Source organism: Cyprinodon variegatus, unplaced genomic scaffold (assembly GCF_000732505.1).
Source record: "Cyprinodon variegatus isolate N-32 unplaced genomic scaffold, C_variegatus-1.0 Scaffold254, whole genome shotgun sequence".
Lineage (NCBI taxonomy): Eukaryota > Metazoa > Chordata > Actinopteri > Cyprinodontiformes > Cyprinodontidae > Cyprinodon > Cyprinodon variegatus.
Genome location: NW_015150707.1, coordinates 691,927 through 711,456, shown reverse-complemented (window position 1 = coordinate 711,456; position 19,530 = coordinate 691,927). Strand labels below are relative to the sequence as shown.

General features: G+C 37.7%; 1 long non-coding RNA gene across 1 annotated transcript in view; it reads right to left on the bottom strand.

Moving 5' to 3' along the window:
* Window positions 1-1,929: 1,929 nt before the first annotated feature.
* The window catches only part of LOC107089479, a 21,613-nt gene continuing 4,012 nt past the window's right edge, over window positions 1,930-19,530 (bottom strand). The window contains exons 2-3 of the long non-coding RNA XR_001481442.1: window positions 17,511-17,514; window positions 1,930-1,942 (exon numbers count right to left, since the gene is read on the bottom strand). This is a non-coding gene — a long non-coding RNA (uncharacterized LOC107089479). The remainder of the gene's footprint in view (window positions 1,943-17,510; window positions 17,515-19,530) is intronic.

Genomic DNA, 19,530 nt, shown 5'->3' with positions numbered 1-19,530 from the left:
GAGAGCGTTTTGATAGTGTATATGAAAGCTTTCTAGAAGTGTGTATGAAAGGTAAAGCTTTTCACCAGTTTATATGAACAGTTCTCACTACTTTGTATGAGAGCTTTTGAGTAGATTATATAAGAGGTAAATGTTTTCACTAGTTTATGTGAGAGCTTTTTACTAGTGTTTGTGTGAGGTTTTCAGTATATTATATGGAAGAGTGTAATTTAATATGTGTATATGCAAGTTAATTCTGATTTATGTCCCTGGGGGCACCTCATAATTACAGGTCCCGCAAAGTTTATGAAAGAGTTTCCAGCTAAACAGTTTGGGTTTTTGATGACTTCTGAATATTTCACCTGTTACTGTTCTGTAAAGCAAGCTGACAAGAAACTAAGAGTGACTGGATGGTACCAGAAATTAAGATTTCACGAGCTGTTGCTTATAAAGCCAAAAAAAAAAAACACTACCATAATAGTCATATGTTTCCTCATATTGTTATTACATTTTATTACCAATATAAGAACAAAGAGTCCATTTTAAATGATTTCACTTGTGTCTGCTTGCAACTATCACCGTTATTTCATAAGCCAAGCCTAAAGAAGCTGTCAAGGTTGGTGGTGGTTTGGAGGACCCAAATGCCAAGGCAGAGGTGAATACTTGTAGTTTTAATGAAAATGGTTAACAAAGGCAGTCCAAAAATCCAACTAGAAATGTAACAGACCAGAACCATGGAGACTTCAAGGGAAAACACGTAGAAGGAGCCAGGGAGAGACGAGGGGAGAAGACTACAGCGAAGACTGGACCAGCAACAACAGAGGCACCAACAAAGAGTGAGAGCATAAATAGCTGACAGAGACAAAGGGAGACCTAACGAGCTGACAAGGAGCAGGTGTGAGGACACAACGAGGGAGCAAAGGGGAAAGTAACACACACACACACACACAAGAGGGCAACAGAGGACAACAGAAAAACATGAGAACTAACATAAATCTAGAAATCACAACAAAATAGGAATTAAACCAATAAAAACTAGAAAACAAGGAGCAACGTAAAGCATAACATAACCAAAACCATGACAGTAGCTAGGTGGGCCTTATATTCAACTATTCCTTATGGTAAATGGCATGTACTTATATAGCACCTTTTTTCAAATTAGAAGACTTGTAGTGCTTTACACTACATTCAGTCATTCATCCATTCACACACACACTCACACACTGATGATGGCAAACTACATTGTACTCACAGCTGCCCTAGGGCTCACTAACAGAAGTGAGGCTGCCGCCCTCTGACCACCATCAGTAGACAACGCAGGTGAAGTATCTTGCCCAAGGACACAACGACTCTGAAAGACAGAGCCGGGGCTCTAACCAACAACCCTCTGATTGCAGGGCAAACTCCTGCACCCAACGCCACTGTCACCCAAATAACGAAAGGCTAAAGATCAAAAGGTTAAAGATAAGCCCTGCGATGGACTGGCAACCTGTCCAGGGTGTACCCCGCCTCTCGCCCGTAGACCGCTCGAGTACGACACCAGCACCCCTCGCAACCCCGCTTGGGATAAGCGTGATGGAAAATGGATGGATGGAGGTTAAAAAGTCAATTAACTAAAAGATTATTGATTCATATTAAGCAAATATTTAACAATTTTGTTTAACCAAATAATTTATATTAGCCTCCTTAAATTTGGGAACTGATTTGAACAAAACAGAAATTATGTATCGAAACCCATCCATTTTTCATTCATTTTCCATCACGCTTATCCCGGCTGGGGTTGGGAGGGGAGCAGTATGAAAATAGCTGTCAATGAGCGAGGTGGGGTTACACCCTGGAAAGGTTGCCTGTCTATAGCAAGGCAACACAGAGACAAACAGCAGACAACAACCATTCACACATACAAACTCAAGCCTAAGGAGAATTTAAAGAAGCCAATTAAACTAATAGTGATGTTTTTGGACTGTGGGAGTAAGCCAGAGAACCCATTCAAAAAAAAAAAAAAATCAGTTATGTCCATCTGTAGTTCTGTAATGTTCACAGTCATTTTAAAAACATGCTTTCCACCATTCTGAATTTTCAGTTGTATATACTGGGAAATTTGACTGCTGCATCTGTTTGTTTAGCATAGAAAATAGAACAATGCTTTTTATAAAACATCGTGTCCAACCATCATCTCAAAACCAGGTGGATTCAAAGATTGTATAATTAAGATATTTCTATATATATTTCATTTTAAATAATAAAACAGACAATTTAGCAGCTTCTTATTCTCTGTTATCCCCTATGTCCTACCTCCTCCTTTATTACAGAGCATCTATGTTGATGACTGTGATTGTTTTTGCATGTGTCAAAATACAGCTGCCAAGTGGAATGAGTAATCACAGAGAGTGCTCTTCCAGTGTTTCTGTCTACATGTGTAATGACAGCGGTGGCATAAAGTGTTCTTTGGGTGGGTGAGTTGTTGGGGGACTGATGCTCATTGACTCGTGACTGTCCCTATCACTTTAGTGCCAGGGTGGCCGGTAACTACAGAGTGACACAGCTGTGTCTGTGACATGACCATTCAGCATAGCTGGCATGCTGCTGTTAATCCTATGTAATTCACTATCACAAGCAGACATACGGACACCTTCACACATGTTGTATTTTCTACTAGACTAAGATTGTAAAAAAGCTTTGAAGTAAATTTTTTTTTTTTTACTAAATTTTATTTTTTAATTTCTAGGAAAACATTGCATCTTAGAGTTAATGTTTATTCAGGAAATTATTAGAGACACCCCTTAAAGACATTAAAATATGTTAACCTCGTGTCTCTTCTTATTACATATTATTTTTTTATTTGAGATTATGTTATCAAATTTATATGAATTTTTTTTCCACATCTTTTCCAGTAGTGCTAAAAACAGTGGAGGGTGGTGCCCAGTTGCCCTCAAATGCTAGTCTTGGTTTTACACATCAAATGTGATTTGAGTCTATTTTAACTGAAGGGGGCAGTTTAATTGAAGATTTCTATTTCAAGTAAACAAACCACAGAACTAATTATCTTTCCTGTCACATATTCCGGTCGAGGTTTGTAGATGGATAAAAAGAACAGCAGGTCCTGGTGATAAGGAGACACAAGTGAAGAATAAAAAGCACCAACTGGGATTTTTGATCAAGTTTGCACCCTTTAATTTAAAAAACAGTTAAAAGGATGTTGTGACCTAAACCATTGAGACTCTTAAAGATGACTATCCACCAGCAAGAATCACTGCTTAAGGCTAAATATGCTATGCATCTCTTTGGTCTTTGTTATTGGAGTAGTTTGTTCTTTTTAAATGTCATATCTGATTATTTGGCTTGTGCTCCAGATGCATCCAACTATGTTTGATATGTTTCCTGTAAGATAGCAGAAGAAGAAATCATTAGTAGTTAGAGGTCAATGGTTATAATTTCAGTTATACTCAGGGTAGCCTGATGATTATGCCACATATAGTTCAGTGTAATTATAATGCTGCATGGCCCAGCATTGGGCTGGATATGTTCTTCTTAACCCCTCCAACCACCCACACACCCAAATCCCACAACATAGCAAATAAAACACTAACTTGCTGGCACAAAAAGGCTCACTGTGGTGCTGGGGTCACAGAACCAAATTGTAAATCCTCTGTTTCCCCTCCAGCAGTAGCACAGGGCATTGGGGCTGTTAAGACTCCTAATTAGATTTACCTTTCCTTAATGGGCCTCTCTCATCTATAGCTGCCTAAAGGGTCACGTTACCACAGCCTGTAATTATAAAGAACAAAACAAGCACATTGAACTGCAGATTCACCTTACCTGTAATGCTGCAGCCTTTCGCAGTGTGGGTTGTATGACTTTCTTTAGCACTTTATATAACTTATATGCCAGCAGAAGGGGCTGTAACTGTTGTTTTATTTCATTTCATGTAATAACACACCTTCAGGACTAAAATAAACTTTGGACTGGGTTTAGTATTATATTATTTCCACAAGGAAGTGACTTAAAAAACAAATATCCCTTAAAAATATATTTTTTAGTATGTTGATGAATGCTGTGCAACATGCAGAGATTATATGTGGTTGTAACTAACAACTGTTGTTAGATATCTGCTGAAAACCTTGAAATACTGCAGAAACTGTTGTCAATATAGGACACTGTGTTTAAGCTCTGAGTAAAAATCTGGTGTGAATTCTATATGGTAAAGAATGAATGTATGTGAAAGACATAAAATTTTCAAAATGAAAATCATAATATTTTCAAATTGACTATAAGTGACTAATCCTTACTTTTGATGCAATGAATACTTGGAATTCATTTTTCATGTGTGTATATCTTAAGGGAGACGCATATCTTATGTCAGGCTACAGTAGCAGCCATTAAGAATGGCCCTTCCTAGTCAAATGCCAGCCGATGGCAGCCAACTAACAGCCACTGGCCTTCTATTGGGCATGCACATTTTTTAACTCTGACTTCAACCTTTCACTGAATTACAGGGTCTGACCACAAGAAGGCGTTTCTCTTTAGATCTTAATGTCCACAAAGCATGACAGAAAGAATATTTTAGTACAAAGATTAATGTTTTAAAAGGAATTGTAGGGGACCAACCAAGGGCCTATCAAGTAAAGTGGAGTAATTATGAATGACTACTACTGTACATCTAGATCTAGAAATTAACCTAAAATTAAAAGTTTGAGAGGATATTTTCAATTCTATTCATTTTTTGTTGTTTACTATTTATATTTTTTAGTAAATATTGCCATTTGGAAACCAAAAGAGGACAAGAATTAACATAAAAAAATAATCACACTCAATTCTTCTTTTTTTTCCATCAGACCCCTACACCAGGGTGTACGTGAGCTGAGCAGCTCCTATAGTGAAAGACTCTTACACCCTGTTTGTAAAAAGGATCGTTTCCGCAGGTCATTCATCCTCGTTGTTGACTCCACAATGCAACACTAAAATGGCAATAACTTGTGCAATATCTAATGTGCAAATACTATTTAATAACCTTGCTTGTCAGAGGATGACAAGCAAGATGTGTTGCTATTGACATAACACATACAAAAATGAGCAGAGCCGCTGACCACTGATTCAAATTAAGTAAGACCTTAATTCTGATTTGTAAAGGCCAATATTAGACAAATATAGCATAGCACAAGATAATCTATTTTTTGGACTATAATATTTGATATCTAATAAAAATTAGCTTTTTTCTAGGCTAAAGTGATAAAAGGACCTTAGCCGTATCACAAGAAATGACTTGTGATCTCAATCAGCTAAAATCATTATTATAGTATTATTAAAAATTACTGTTATTATCATAATACATCAAATGATTACTTCATTTTATAAATTACTTGAAATATTTGCTTCCTAAACCTGTCATGATGGGATTCAGATTTCTAACCCACATGCAGAACACAACGGAGGCAGATGAAAAGTTTGACTGTTTATTGAAATAAACACAAAGTTATATGAGAGATGCAGAGAAACAGATCCGGGACTGGTCACACAGGGTTCTCTGTAGAGAGGGACAGTTAGGTTAACCAGGATGCGGTAGATCTTTGCCAGAGGAATTGTGCAGGTTTGTACCTGTGACGTGATTCTGGTTTAGTGGCTGAGGGAGAGAACCAGGTGGGTCCAGAGGCTTGAAGTTGGCAGAGGGCTAAGCAACGGCAGGGCTCGACTTCAGACTTATCAGTGTTCAGATCCAGAGTTTTCTTCCGATCCTCTTCTTGAGGGCGGGCAGGCAGGTTCAGACAGTTAGATTCTTCAGATGAGCTCCTGAGAGCCTGCAGGCAGATTTCAGCAGAGGAAACTCTTCCAGAGTTCCAGGGTTCAGTCAGGTTCCTTCCTAGGAGGCAGAGAGGACAAAAACTGATTAGGTTCAAGTTCAGGTTTCAGGGGAGTCAGAGGATCAGACAGGCTGGTTGGCTCTGGCTTCGCTAACCATAACTGGCTTAACACTCTGGCGCTGGAGTGTAGTCCTGCCGCTGCTTATATGCTGGTCTCCTGATGACTGATGGGTCGCAGGTGTGGTCGTCAGCTCAGCTCCAGTAGACCTAGAGGTGCCCTCTGCTGGAGGAAGGTGGACAGACCTCCAGATCCCAACAAAACCTAGTTAAATAGTATTTTCCAAGTTTCCATGCTGACCACAGTAACAATATTCATATAAATACACACTGTAGAAGAGTTGCACTGTTGGTATTATTGGACCTTAGTGAAGCATTCAACACTGCTGAGCACTCCATTTTTATTAGAGCACCTGGAAAACTTTTTTTTTTTCAGTAATTCAATTCAAAAATAATAATCCCAAAGGGAAAATAAATGTTGTTTTAATAACTTGTTGGCTGTAGATCTTGATAGTTGCAGGCAGGGAAGGATCTTCCGTAGCGGTCCATCTTGCACCTCTTATTGAACACACATTTTTTGACACTCTGTTTAACAGTCTTCTGCTGCTCAATGCTATCCATAATGTTCCTTATTTTATTGAAAATTCTTTGTGAAATCATCTGCACAGGTTCTAAAAGAGGTCCTACAATAGAGCAGACCTTCAATATGAGCCTGCTAAGCTTCTTTGATACACCAAACTGCCTTAAAACAGAGGCAACTGGATTTGTGCCTAGTTATATCCATATTTTCCTTTTTGAAAGAGACTGAGCAAAAGTGTGGCTACCTGTTTTGTGGTTGCCATTATCTGGAGGACTTATAAGTTACTTCGATGCTGTTACCCCATCAGAAGAGATCACCCTCCCCATAACAGACCTAGAGATGTTATGTAGCATCTTGCAAAAAACGCAGAAGGACCTGTGCTTCCATAGGAAGTAGTACAGTCTGTTCTGTCCCCTTTTTTAGATAGCTTCACAGTTGCATCTCCAGTCGAGTTTGTTTTCTAGGGGAACACCAAGGCATTTAGACTCCTCCACCACCTCCAATTCTTCTTCATGATGGTAATACAATTGAACATGTTCATGTTACTTCTGTAATCTACAATAATATCCCTTGTTTTATTTTAATTTAGGTTCAGATGATTCTTTCCATGCCACAAATCAATCCCTCAGCTCACAGTATTTAGCTTCGTACCATATTTGATGCACTCAACGACTGCTGAGACATTTGAGAATTTCTGCAGAATTTCACTGGAAGTCAGAGGTGCAGAGAGTAAATAGGAATTATGAAAATACAGGCCCCTGTGGTTCTCCTGTTTTGCTAACTACTTGATCAGACAATTGACTATTCAGTCTCACAGATTGCGCTGTTTGTCAGGTAGACTTTGCTCCAGGTTATACCTGCACTTGTTACATTTCATATTTGAATACCATTGGGGGTTTCTGTTATTAGAATGTGAAGGTGATGATATTAACCCCTTGACGCCTATTGCTACAGGTTTCATGAGGAAGGTTTTATGTTTTTAAGGTCTTGTTTGATTCAAATCAAAAACATATGCCGGGTGTTTTCCTTCAGAAATTAAAAGCATTGATTATCAAACCATTGTTGAAAACAGAAGCTTGGTCAAACTGTTCCTGCAGAACTACTGGCCCATCTCAAACCTCCCTTTTTGAGAAAAAAAAAGAAGGCATTTAACTGTTTTGACAGTTAAATACCTTCTTAACAATGATCAGCAGCTGTGATGTCTGAGAGTCAGGTTTCCAATCCAACTAAAGTACTGAGACTGCCCTGATTAAGGTGTTCAGTGCAGACTATGGAAGAACCACAGTGCTGGTATTAATGGACCGCAGTGCAGCATTTGATACTGTTGATCACTTGATTTTATTAGATGTCCCAAGGTGGCTCAGGTCAGACCACTCGGGTCTTCTAGTTCAAGCCTACTCTGTACACCCAGAACTACAACCAAACATTGAAAAGCAGCATTTAGTACCTATGCTCCGCTTACAGTGTATTGTGAAAGTATTCAACCCCCTTGAACTTTTCGGCCTTTTGCCACATTTTATGGCGCTAGATCGGTCTCAATTTTCACAAATACACATATGTGATTCATACATGCACAGGACAAGATCCACAGATGCACAGCATCACTCACGTAAGCACAAAAAAAACCACACACACAAAGGACAAGATTCACAGATGCACAGAACAACTGATGCAAGCACACAAGATCCACACATGCACAGATAAAGATTAGCTAAAGTATTTCTGGTCCAAAAACAATTACAAATTAAAGTACAAAGTACCAGTGGTCTTTCCTGCATTTGTGTGTGTGTTTTGAGACTCCCTTGATGTGCCTTGATACACAAATGCATTGTTTAAAATAGGGAATGGTTTGCCACCAATCACAAATCTCCCTTGTATAAGCCATCAAAAGAAAGTACTCCACATGGGGAGTCTTACCACCAGATTCAACATCCTCTGTGTCTGCCCCACCCACTCCAGATTTGTGCAGTATATGATCAATAGAGTCTTCCACCTCAGCTTTAGATCTCTGTAGTTTATCCAGAGTGATAATGGTTCTCTTGGGTGCATTTCTGGTCAGTCTTCCCCTTGTTTGAGCTGAAAATTGTGATGGCTGGGTCTGTAGATTTGCAGTGGTCCGACAATCCTTCTATTTCTATATTATAGCTTGCACAGTGCTCCTTGGGATGTTTAAAGCCTGGTTATCTTGGGTATCACCAGGCAGTATCTTGGACCTGCCTGTTGTGTGCCTGCTGCACTTTAAACAGGCATCTGAGACGATCATAGAGCAGAAGGATTTGGAAATCTGACCATACACAGGTGGATTCTATTTATCAGCAACAGTTATTTAGGTCAACATTGGGTTATTCAGAGATCTTCACTGAACTTCTTGAGAGAGTTTGCTGCTCTGAAAGCAAAGGGGCCGATTAAGTTTGCACGTCCCACTCTTCATTTTTTTATTTGTTAAAAAAGTTTCAACTGTCCAATACATTTCAATACACTTCATGATTGTGTCCCACTTGTTGATGGTTCTACACAAAAAAATTTAATTTTACATCTTTATATTTGAAACCTGAAATGTGGCAAAAGGGCAAGAAGTTCAAGGAGGCCAAATATTTTAACAAGGTTCAGTTTCTGAAACAAACCTTCAAAAGACTAAAAATGATGAAAGCCTGAGTTCTTTTAAGTCAAAGTTAGAAACCAATTTGTTTTTAACTGAGTTGGACAGTTCCATTGTTAGCTGAGGTGGCATTGGTTTAAGTTTGGGTTCAGGTTATTTGTTTAACTGCCTGTATTTATCATACTTTTGTCTTTGCTTGCTTTCATACTCCTTTTACTTTCCTTCTATTTTACTATTTATCTATGCAAAGCACTTTTAATTGTCTTTGTATTGAATTGTGCTACGTATATCAAACTTGCCAAGCCTTGCTGTCTTCCTAAATTACAGTGGGTTTGTTGCAGCAAGTGTATGAGGCTATCTTCAACCCCAACTCCACGGCAATAAGCAAACTGCAGGGGATCCTGATAGCTGCTTGTTTTCTTGCTCAGATGGACCAACAGGAGTCTCTCCAGGAGGGATGACTTGAGTTGTTGGGGCAAATATTTATTTTAGTATGTGTTTGCCCTATGAATATGCGGATTCAAGAAGAATAAGATTATTGAACCATATCATACACTTGGATCATATTGTGGCAATATAAGCAAAAAACTGAATATTTTGACGTAATTGAACCCATTTGCCAGTAAATTCATCATTATCAATTTTTGAGTAATTTTTACATAACAAAACATCTCTTCCATGACCTCTATTGAGATATTTTCTCATTGTAATCAGTATCAAAAGTAAAAAAGTTGTGGAATTAATTTTGTTTGAAGTGATTTGGAATTTCACAATGAACACATCATGCCTTTATGTACATTTTTTGAAAACATATAAGCAGTCATGTTCATTAGCTAAGGTTAGTACCGTGCTTTATCATCTGTTGAGAGGTAATTGGTATAAATTTTAAATAAAAATTAATATACATTGTATTTTTAAGAAAAATGCCTCATTTATTTCTTCCTTCACAAAATGCATAACAAACTGGATCCCGTAGGACCTTGATATCAGTCCTATTGTGTTTTACTACAAAATAATGAATTAAAACCCTAGAACAAATGTGCCCTTGGCAAAAAATCCTCAACTGTCAAAATCTGAATAAACCCCTTTACACTGTCAGGTTTTTCTGAGAGTTAAATTATAGAGAAAATGGTAACAACAAGCAAAAAAGTGTCATTGTGGTGGTCTGTGCATGTGATAGTAGGTGTTAGAGGTTGTTATTTTTGGTAAACTGTCAACGCGGATTCAAATCGACGATGACGTCAACACAAGAAACAAACAGGATGTTGTGATAGATATTGCTTATTGGTGCAGATTAAAGTAAATTGCACTCAAATTGTTGAAAGCGTTAGTTGAAAAGTCAGCCTGCCATAAGTTGGATCGATGGCTCTCCTAAATTTGTTACACATGCCGGTCTTTGTGACACAGCCCCCTTTAATAGTTCTGCTCTTCATATTTCATCCCTCATCCTCCCTGCAAATAATGGCCGCAGCTGTGTCAATGTAGAGGCTAACCGTGCGCACTCGGTTGTGTGTTTGATTTTGATGGCTTTTTACAGTCAGTGTTTTTTTTAGTGTCTGATTATGGCGTATGGATAGGCCATTACCAGTGTGTTGCCAGGAGAGGGACTTAATGGACAGCAGAGGATGCAAGCAGAGGATGGTTGCCCTCTCCTCCCAGCCGCATCACAACAACCAGTTGGGAGTTTGGCCACTTCATTCACAAAACCAATACCCCATTGGGATGAGAAAGCACAATGTGGATACTGTTCAATCAAAGCCAACAATCAACTCTTAAATTGTCAATTCTACACCTTATTGGCTTTTCATATGAATCTGTTTGAGAAAGCAAAGCAAAAAAACAACCTGGCCCTAATGAGACTCCCTTGACTGAGGTCACACAGCAGTGTACTTATTATTGTTGTTGGTAAATATATTGAGTCAATATTTTCAAAAAGCAGTAACAAAAGAAATGAGCCATTTACGTCAATGATAGGTAATTCCTTATGAAAGGATTACTGTATCTAAGAAAACATGGGTTCAAAGAAAGGTATGGTTGTTCATTTATTTAGAGAAAGTATTGTGTTAATTTTAGTTTACTTAATTTTACTATGATACCACTTAATAACACAACATGACACCAATGTCTTAGTTTTTAAACAAAAAAAAATTGAGTCTTACTGTTGAAAGATAAAGCTTAAAAATAAAAGACAAATAGCCCGTGGAAGTAAAAAAAACAAAAAAAAGACTGGGGAGCATTAAATGTTTTGGGTTTTTTTGTTTTTCCTTCAGCCTTCAACAATGTGTTCATTCAATTGAAAAACAATAAATGTGTGATGAAAGCATGGATCATTAAATTTGACTTTGTAAGATTCATTCTGAAAGATTTTTTTTTTTTTTGCAGTTTGCTTTTCATTCACACTCACAAAGTCAAGACTGACTTTGAGTTTTTTTCTTCTTTGGTGTCATCTGCAGAGGAAACACTTACAAACTCTTAATCTAAAATGAAAACATTTTTAATAAGCCATGTGCACACTGGTCCACAGGAGGGGAAGATAGGAAGACAAGCTGTAATGTGTGAAAATTTGCAGCAGCCTTGCAGCTTTTTCTGTTATTATATACAGCAAAGACTCCCAAAGTAATAAAATCATTTTCTTATTAATCTTAATTCCTCTTTTTTCACTTAGAAGTTAAAAAAATAGCCTTTTTTTTTCCCTTTTTTTTTTCTTAATCTAATCTATCTTAACTTATTGGTTTTAATGCCACATCCCAAATACTATGCAATCACATCTGATTTCTTCTGTGTATACAGACCATTCTGGTAAATGTCACACTGTGACAGGGACAGTGCCTGGTCAAAGCAATCTTACCCTGAGGGGCCCCAGTGCTGTCACTTCCTCTCAAGTGAATAGACTACACAGTGGTTGATAGCAGAGAGAAGACCGGATTTCAGATTTTATGTCTGTTCCTAAACTGGGTTGTTTCTATAAAAAACATATTTAATTGGCACCAGCCCTAGTTTTTACGTCTGGTAAACATACTTACTTATTTAGACTGCAAACAAAACATTTTCAAGCGGTATGATGCTTTTAAAAATAGCAATGACGTGATGATCAAGCAGATTTGGGATTTGTTTTAAGAATTGAATAAAAAAGAAAATAATATCGGTTTATATTTTGTTTAAGGTTAGATAAAGTTTCTAAGAGCTTTTTTTAGGATCTGGGAGAATTTGGCTGACAGCTGCATCCTCCGAAGGTAACCTCTTCAGAGTCTTTGAACCCAAAGAGTCCACAGCACAGCATAATGACATAATCTGTGGACGAATCTGGCCTTCGGAGGACGCAGCCTCCGGATTTGAATACAGCAGTAGTCTGTATTTTTGCTGCTGCTTCCACGTTTCTCCTCTAAGTGGAGTTGGAGAGCCATAGGTGCCCAGTGCTGACAGGTGTACATCATCACAGCTCATCGAGGAGGACTTTTAAAGGGATCTGCTGCCAGTCCCCCTGTGTCAGAGTGTTAACCAAGTGTGGTATACCTCTTTTCTTCTATGGCTTTTTCTAATTGTATTATTTTGATCAGAATGAAATATATTTCAGATATCATAAATACATAGCATTTAGTCAAGCTGACAAATGTGAAAACGACCACTTAAAATGTGTAAACATTTCTTGGTATATAAAATGTCACTCTTACAAATTCAGTTTTGTTTATTTACTTTCAGAAATTCTGTTTATTGTGCAAAAAGGTAATTTAGAAGATCTGTTATTACAGTTTTGTTAAGAAATTAGATTTTAACGTGGAAGAAATTTATTTTAGTGATCTACAAATACGACAACAAAAAATAAATGTTTAAAGGGTCCGCCTTAGACACTTAATTTAAAGTTATGCAATAAATCTAACAGCAATCTTCTCCTTCGCAATCTCCCCCACCTCTCCTTTGCAGCTGCAGGGCTCTTGTTCTGTTGTTTAAGCACTTTCTCCAGTTTTTTTTACATTTCTGCGTTAAAATATCTAGTTCCATTGGTGTGAAATAGGTACTACCTATTGCCTGTCATGGGTACTCGTCAAATCGGTGCTGCACTGATAATGGCTTTTCATACTCGTTATGCATGTTGTCAACTCTGAGTTGATTAAACAAACTCACAGCAGCTTTTTTTTTTTTTTTTTCAACTCTGAGAGTTTCCAAACTTAGTCATCCGACCTTCTTACCACAGTTTCCAACCTTTGGCTAGATCAATTCCGAGTGGAGGGTTTGAGTCTGAGTTTGTTAAACCTGCTTTGTGAAATGGATCTCTGGAAAGATCCCGTTAGAACCCGGTTCACCCCCACTGTAAACATCATCTCCACTGTGCTTTGCTTCCACCTGAAATCCATCCATTCAGACCAAGCCTCTCCACTAGATTTGACCAAAACTCCTCAATCTCAACACTCCTTTAGTTTCCCCTCTGGACGTCCACTTCATAATCTACAGTAAAGAACCAAACAATAACCACTGCTCATTTCCATTTTGAAGCCACAACACTAAATGCTATGTCTCTCTACCTGAATCTAGTGGATGCCAAACCCGCATTTCTCATTTCTAATCACCTGCTGATTCAACTTTTCTTTTCCCAATAAAACCTTTTAACCCTTTATAGGGCACTCAGTGAAAGACTTTAAATATCGAAATTAAGTCATTCTCTCTTAAAATACAAGCATTTTTTCTTGAATTAGCAGGTAAATGAGGCACTTTGCGAATGGAATAAGAAAATGTACATTTAAGATAAGGGGAAAAAGTGCAGTCTCCTATTTCAAGAGCATAATATCAAATAATCTGATTTAAAGGATAAAAATGCTTCTTCCACCGTGAGATTTACTTATTTACCTACTCAAATTAAGGGTAAATACACGTATTTTAAGACATTTTCACATTTTTGTAGTGTGTTATTGGAATTGAGGACGAGACCTTATTATCTTTGTAACATTCAAAAAATATGGATATTTTGATGGCAAAAATGAATGTCAGTGTAATAACAAGAAACGGCAACTTGCCTGAATATATTAAGAAAAATAACAAAAGTGCTTCTATAGGAAATTTGTGAAAAACAGTGAAAGAAACCCATTTTTTTAGATACAACATAACCTTAGAGGCATATTAACCCTTTAGCTTTACTTTCTAACTTTTCAATTAGCTTTTTACCTTTTTTTCTTGACCTGTTATTCTTTTTTCCCAACTTAATTTCCAGTAGGTAGTATATCATTCAATGCCTCCTCTAATTGGTCAAATGCCAACATAGGATGTACAGCCCTGTCTTAGGCTCTTTGCTGAATGGCTGGATATAGATCTTGTGCTTCTAGACCTCACTGGGGGACAGGGGTACTCCATTTCTAAGGGGTATACAAGTGATCAAAACCGGTAAGTTGCCCTATAAAGGGTTAAATCATATCTGGCTCCAGTGAGTTTTCTGCATGTGGGTTGGGGCAATCTTTGAAAATATGACCGCTATGCTGGCTGCCAATATCATTGCTTCACTCTAACATGTTTGTAATTTCTTAAACTGATGAGCGGCTAATTTATCAGCTCTTAGGAAAAATTATGTGATGATTAAAAAGAATGGCTAAACTCTAACGTTTTCACATTGATGCCTGACTATTGCAAGGTTATGTCCTATTCTTTTTCAAGCATGCTGAAGAGACTCCACTTTCTTGTCATTCAAGACAAAAAAGAAAAATAAGCATTGTTGTAAGGGATCTACCTTACCTTAAAAGTGTAAGTCAAATGAAAAAGAAGTCTAAATATGAAATTGGGAACACAGGGCACTGCAACTGGCACAAAAACCAGTAGCCTGACCTGACTCTGAAGCAGCATAACCAAGCCTGAAATTAGCTGACCTGATCCAGAATTAGAAGATAATGGATGATTACAAGTTGCAGCTTTTTACTTAATATTCACCCTGCAGGAAATAAAATAGATTTTTACTCTAACAAGCATCTCCAGGGTCATCATTAAGAACAGAGAGAATTTTGTCTAAGCTAAAAAAAAAACCTCAATAATAGAAAGTAGCTAAAATCATTAAATTGTCCTTTAGATCCACACTTTGCTTCTGATTTTCTAAGCCAGTCATATTCTACATGTTGACGGAAAAAGTTTTGCTGAATAAACTCAGATGATTTAGCAAATCAACTGGTGCAAGTAAGTCTTCTCTTTCATATTAAAAACACAGATATACTATTTTACATTTACAGTAATAAAGAAAAGGTTGAGGATCTACAAAAGGTCAAGGATGATGCTCTGTGTTATGATTTGTTCCAGCTGAGTTCTGCTTTCTTTTAGATAGTTGTTAAATTACTAAAATCATTTAATTAATATGCAGCACATTAGAAAAATTTTGTAAGATGCATTTTACAATATTTAGCCATTATAGCCTGTCAAATAAAATCATGATTAAATCTTGATTAATTGAAATTATTGTCAACTAATTTAGTAATTGATTAATCGTTAACTGGAGTATAGAGACTCTAAAAGTTGAAAATCCTTTTTTTACTCAAGTTGTAGCTTCAACAGGTTTAAATTATATGTGATATATCTTTAAAGATCTTTTGCGATCCAGTTATTAATCAATTTACAAAGAAAAATAATGCCCTGATAAATCAATTAGCAAAATAATCGTTAGTTGCAGCCCTACTAAGAAGAAGGAGAAACATTGAGGCATCCTGAAAGAAATAATAAATACACAGAAATGAATTACTAAATAGCGTGTCATATTTACATCAAGTGCAGCTTGTGCTGGAGCAGTGTATGAACTATTTGGTGGTGTTGTTTTGGATTTGATCTTATTTGTATGTGTCTGTGGAGAAGTGTTTGAATGTGTGTGTCTGTTATTGTACAGATAAAATTGGAAGTTAGTGCCTGACTACAGGGGGGTTCGTTAACCTCACAGCTTTAGGAAAGATTTTATGTCTATATGTTTTTTATTTGGTTTCCCTGTATAGTTTTCCTGATGGATGTGGTATAAACAAGGATTTTCCTTTGGGTGGAATCTGTGGCAGATTAAATCTAATCCAAACTGGTAGAAGTCATCCCACAGTTCGCTGTGCTGTTCTCACCACCTGAGCTAAGTTCTTCCGACCTGTGTCATTAAGCTCCCATACGACACAGTACGACAGAGATACAGTTTAGGAATTTGTTAGCATCTGAGAAGAGAGACCAGTCAGTTTCAACTTTACCGAAGAACCCCAGCTATAGTGTTAGTTCCATTTTTAATTACAGACCAATTTGATGACTGTGGAAAGTCATTTCCAATCTCTACTATGTACGTTACAGATCGTTTAGTCCATTCAATCTGGCTTTAGAATTTGCACCTCACTGAAACTTCGCAGTTAGGGGTTAATAATGATATTTGAGGGGCTTTTTAATGCAGAGAATTGTTCCCTAATTATGTTTGCTTGATCTAAGTGCTGCTTTTAAAACAACTGACTATAAAATTGTATGGAATATTTTGGAGTTCTTAGCTATCTCTCTTCTACAATTGGTAATTGGCTTTACAGCAATTGTCTTTTTTCAAAAGATCAAAAAGACTGAGACCATGACTATAGCTCTTTCCGAACTACATACAGAAATCAATAAGGCTATTGTTTAATTCTATCTAACTTCTAAATCTCTGTTATTTTCAACTCTTCTCTGGGCTTTGAATGACGTGTAAAATCTCTAGCTAAATATGAAACAATCAAATTGGTAAGGAGTTTTAGCTTTAGAAAATGTGCATCAGCATCCATTGTGATATTCGTCCTATGATTAAGCCCCCACTAAGGAAGGAGGGAAGAAAAGATTCCCCACAGCTTTTTTTCTGGCACTAAGGAGTCCCACAATAATTTGTACTGTCATGTTTGGTTTAAGGTGTCTAACCCACATGCAGAACACTCAGAGGCAGGAGAAAATTTCAAAGATTTATTGATAAGTTTGAACACAATAAATGAACAGGTACACAGGGGAACACGTTTGGTCACGAGTGGGTTCTGAAAAGCACACAGAAAAATCAGATCCAGGACTGGTCACAAGTGGGTTCACTGCAGAGGGGGACAGAGGAGTTAGTGGAGATCCAGGTATTTTGCAGGATGAGAGTGTGCAGGGCTGTACCCGTTCTGGAGTTGAGCAGAGCGGCAGAGGGGGGGAACCTTGAGGGTCCAGAGGTTGTCGGCAGGCTGAGGGCTAGGTGGAGGCAGAGCTTAATTTGACTGCTGGCAGATCACAGATTTGAGTTTCCTTCCAGTGTCTTCTGAGAGCGGGCAGGCAGATCTTAGAAATAATTCTCCAGAGTTCTTCTGAGAACGGACAAGCAGGTCACCGGCAGAGAAACTCTTCAGGGTTTCAGGTTTCAGGCAGGTTCAAATCTAGGAGGCAGAGAGGAGAAAAACAGATCGGGTTCAGGTTCAGGTTTTCAGGGAGTCAGAGGTTCAAACAGGCTGGTTGGCTCAGGCTTGCTAACCGTTACTGGCAAACACTCTGGCACTAGAGAGAAGTCCTCTGCCTCCTTAAATACGGATCTCCTGATGAGCAGATGAGCGACAGGTGGTGCAATCAGCTCTGGCTCCAGGAGATCTCGTACGCCCTCTGGTGGAGAAAGTGGACAGACCTCCAGGTCCCAACATGTACCCACCAAGGCAAGTTTATTTTTATAGCATAATTCAGTACAAAGACAATTTAACGTGCTTTACATTAATGTAACTGTAGAATAGAAGGAAAGTTAAAGCAGAATAAAAACAAGTAAGGATAAAACATTATAAAAGCAGCACAGGTAATACAGAAAATAAAACAATTCAAATGCGAACTTAAACTAATATCTCAGTTAAAAGCTTACCCTCAGTAGTCAAATGTAGCTCTGAATAATTAGATTTTTAACTTTGACTTAAAAGAACCCAGTTTTTCAGGACTTCTAAACTCTTCTGGAAATTTTTCCAGGTAAGTCCATAGGAAGACCATAGGAACTAAATGCTGCTTCTCCGTGTTTGGTTCTAGTTCCGGGTGTAAAGAGTATGCTTGAACTAGAGGACCTGAGTGGTCTGGGAGGTTGATACACTGACAACAAATCTGTTAGGTATTGAGGTGCTGGTCCATGTTGCTAACAGAAGGATTTTCCAAGCGACAGGGAGTCAGTGTAAGGACTGCAGACACAGGCTGATGTGTTCTACTTTGTTAGTTCTAACGAGAACACATGTGGCAACCGTGCATTAATTATTCTAGTTTTTCTAGATTCTCTTTGGACATTAGTCCTTTAATGCTGGAATATTCTTCAGGGGAAAACTGACTTGGCAGCTGCCTTTAGAGGGTTCAGTTCTGAGTCCATCATGACACCAAGACTTTTAACCATAATCACTGAGTTCTAGCTGTGGTAGCTGAAGCTATGAGCTAACTCTGGATCTATTCCTTTGGTTCAACGATTATTACCCTGGTTTTGTTTTTATTTAGTTGGAGAAACCCAAGGTACATCCACGTATTGATCTGTTCTATGCATCTACCCAACACTCTGAAGGGTTCATAGTCCCCCCTGTGTCAGTGTGATGCAAAGCTCTCTAAGAACAGATCACTTGTATGGAAATGAACAAAAAAACATTGTTTCTCCACTTGTACCATGTATGACACATGCAATTATGTTTGGCCTTGTTTAATGCAAGGATTCAGACACTAAATACATTTGTGTGAAGTGCAGTTTTTGTGTTTAGCTAGCAAAACCTGAGATTCTGTCTGGTAATGACATCTGAAAGGCTGTCCAGAATTAGCATGGCAGTGCCAAGGCTGCTTTCCAACCCATAATGGAGTTCTTACTGTTGACCCAATGAAAGGTGAAGCAGCTAGAACTAGGAACCAAAACTAGGGCCTATATTTAATGAATTTGGATAAAGCCTCTATCTAATTCTTGTTTTTCTCATTTAAGAAATGTTTTTGAAATGTGGCACGTGATCTTTTCAGCTGAACTGGAAAAATTGTCCAAGCATTTTTGTCATGTATTAGATAAATATAATGCCCCTTTTAACTGATTGTACGAATAGTGTCTTTTAGACTTCTATAGAATACAAAATGCCGTAGCTAGACTACTGACGTTTTGGCAAGAAGCTCACATGACCTTTACTTTACATTTGTTTCATTGGTGACCAATTGGTTTTAGGATTGCTTTTAAAATCTAATGCTGTCATACTGAAAACTAAACAGCCAGCCACGGATCCCTTATCAAATCTTCTAACAGAAAATACAGCGACTTATTATTTTTGTTCAAAGGATAAAAATTGTTTTGTTATTCTATACACCTTTCAGCCTTTGGTACTATTGATGCAACTTCATGTCTTTTTCTAACATAGGAAAAGCACACAAGGGTAAAAACATGAAAAACATGGTTGTATAATGAGAAAGATTTACATTAGAACTCTGTTTTAAAATCCTTACCTTAGGTATTGATTGTTGCAAGGTGTGGATGAAGGAAGCCCTCTAGTGGATGTAAGGACAGAAACATAAATTCATGAATATATATATATATATATATATATATATATATATATATATATATA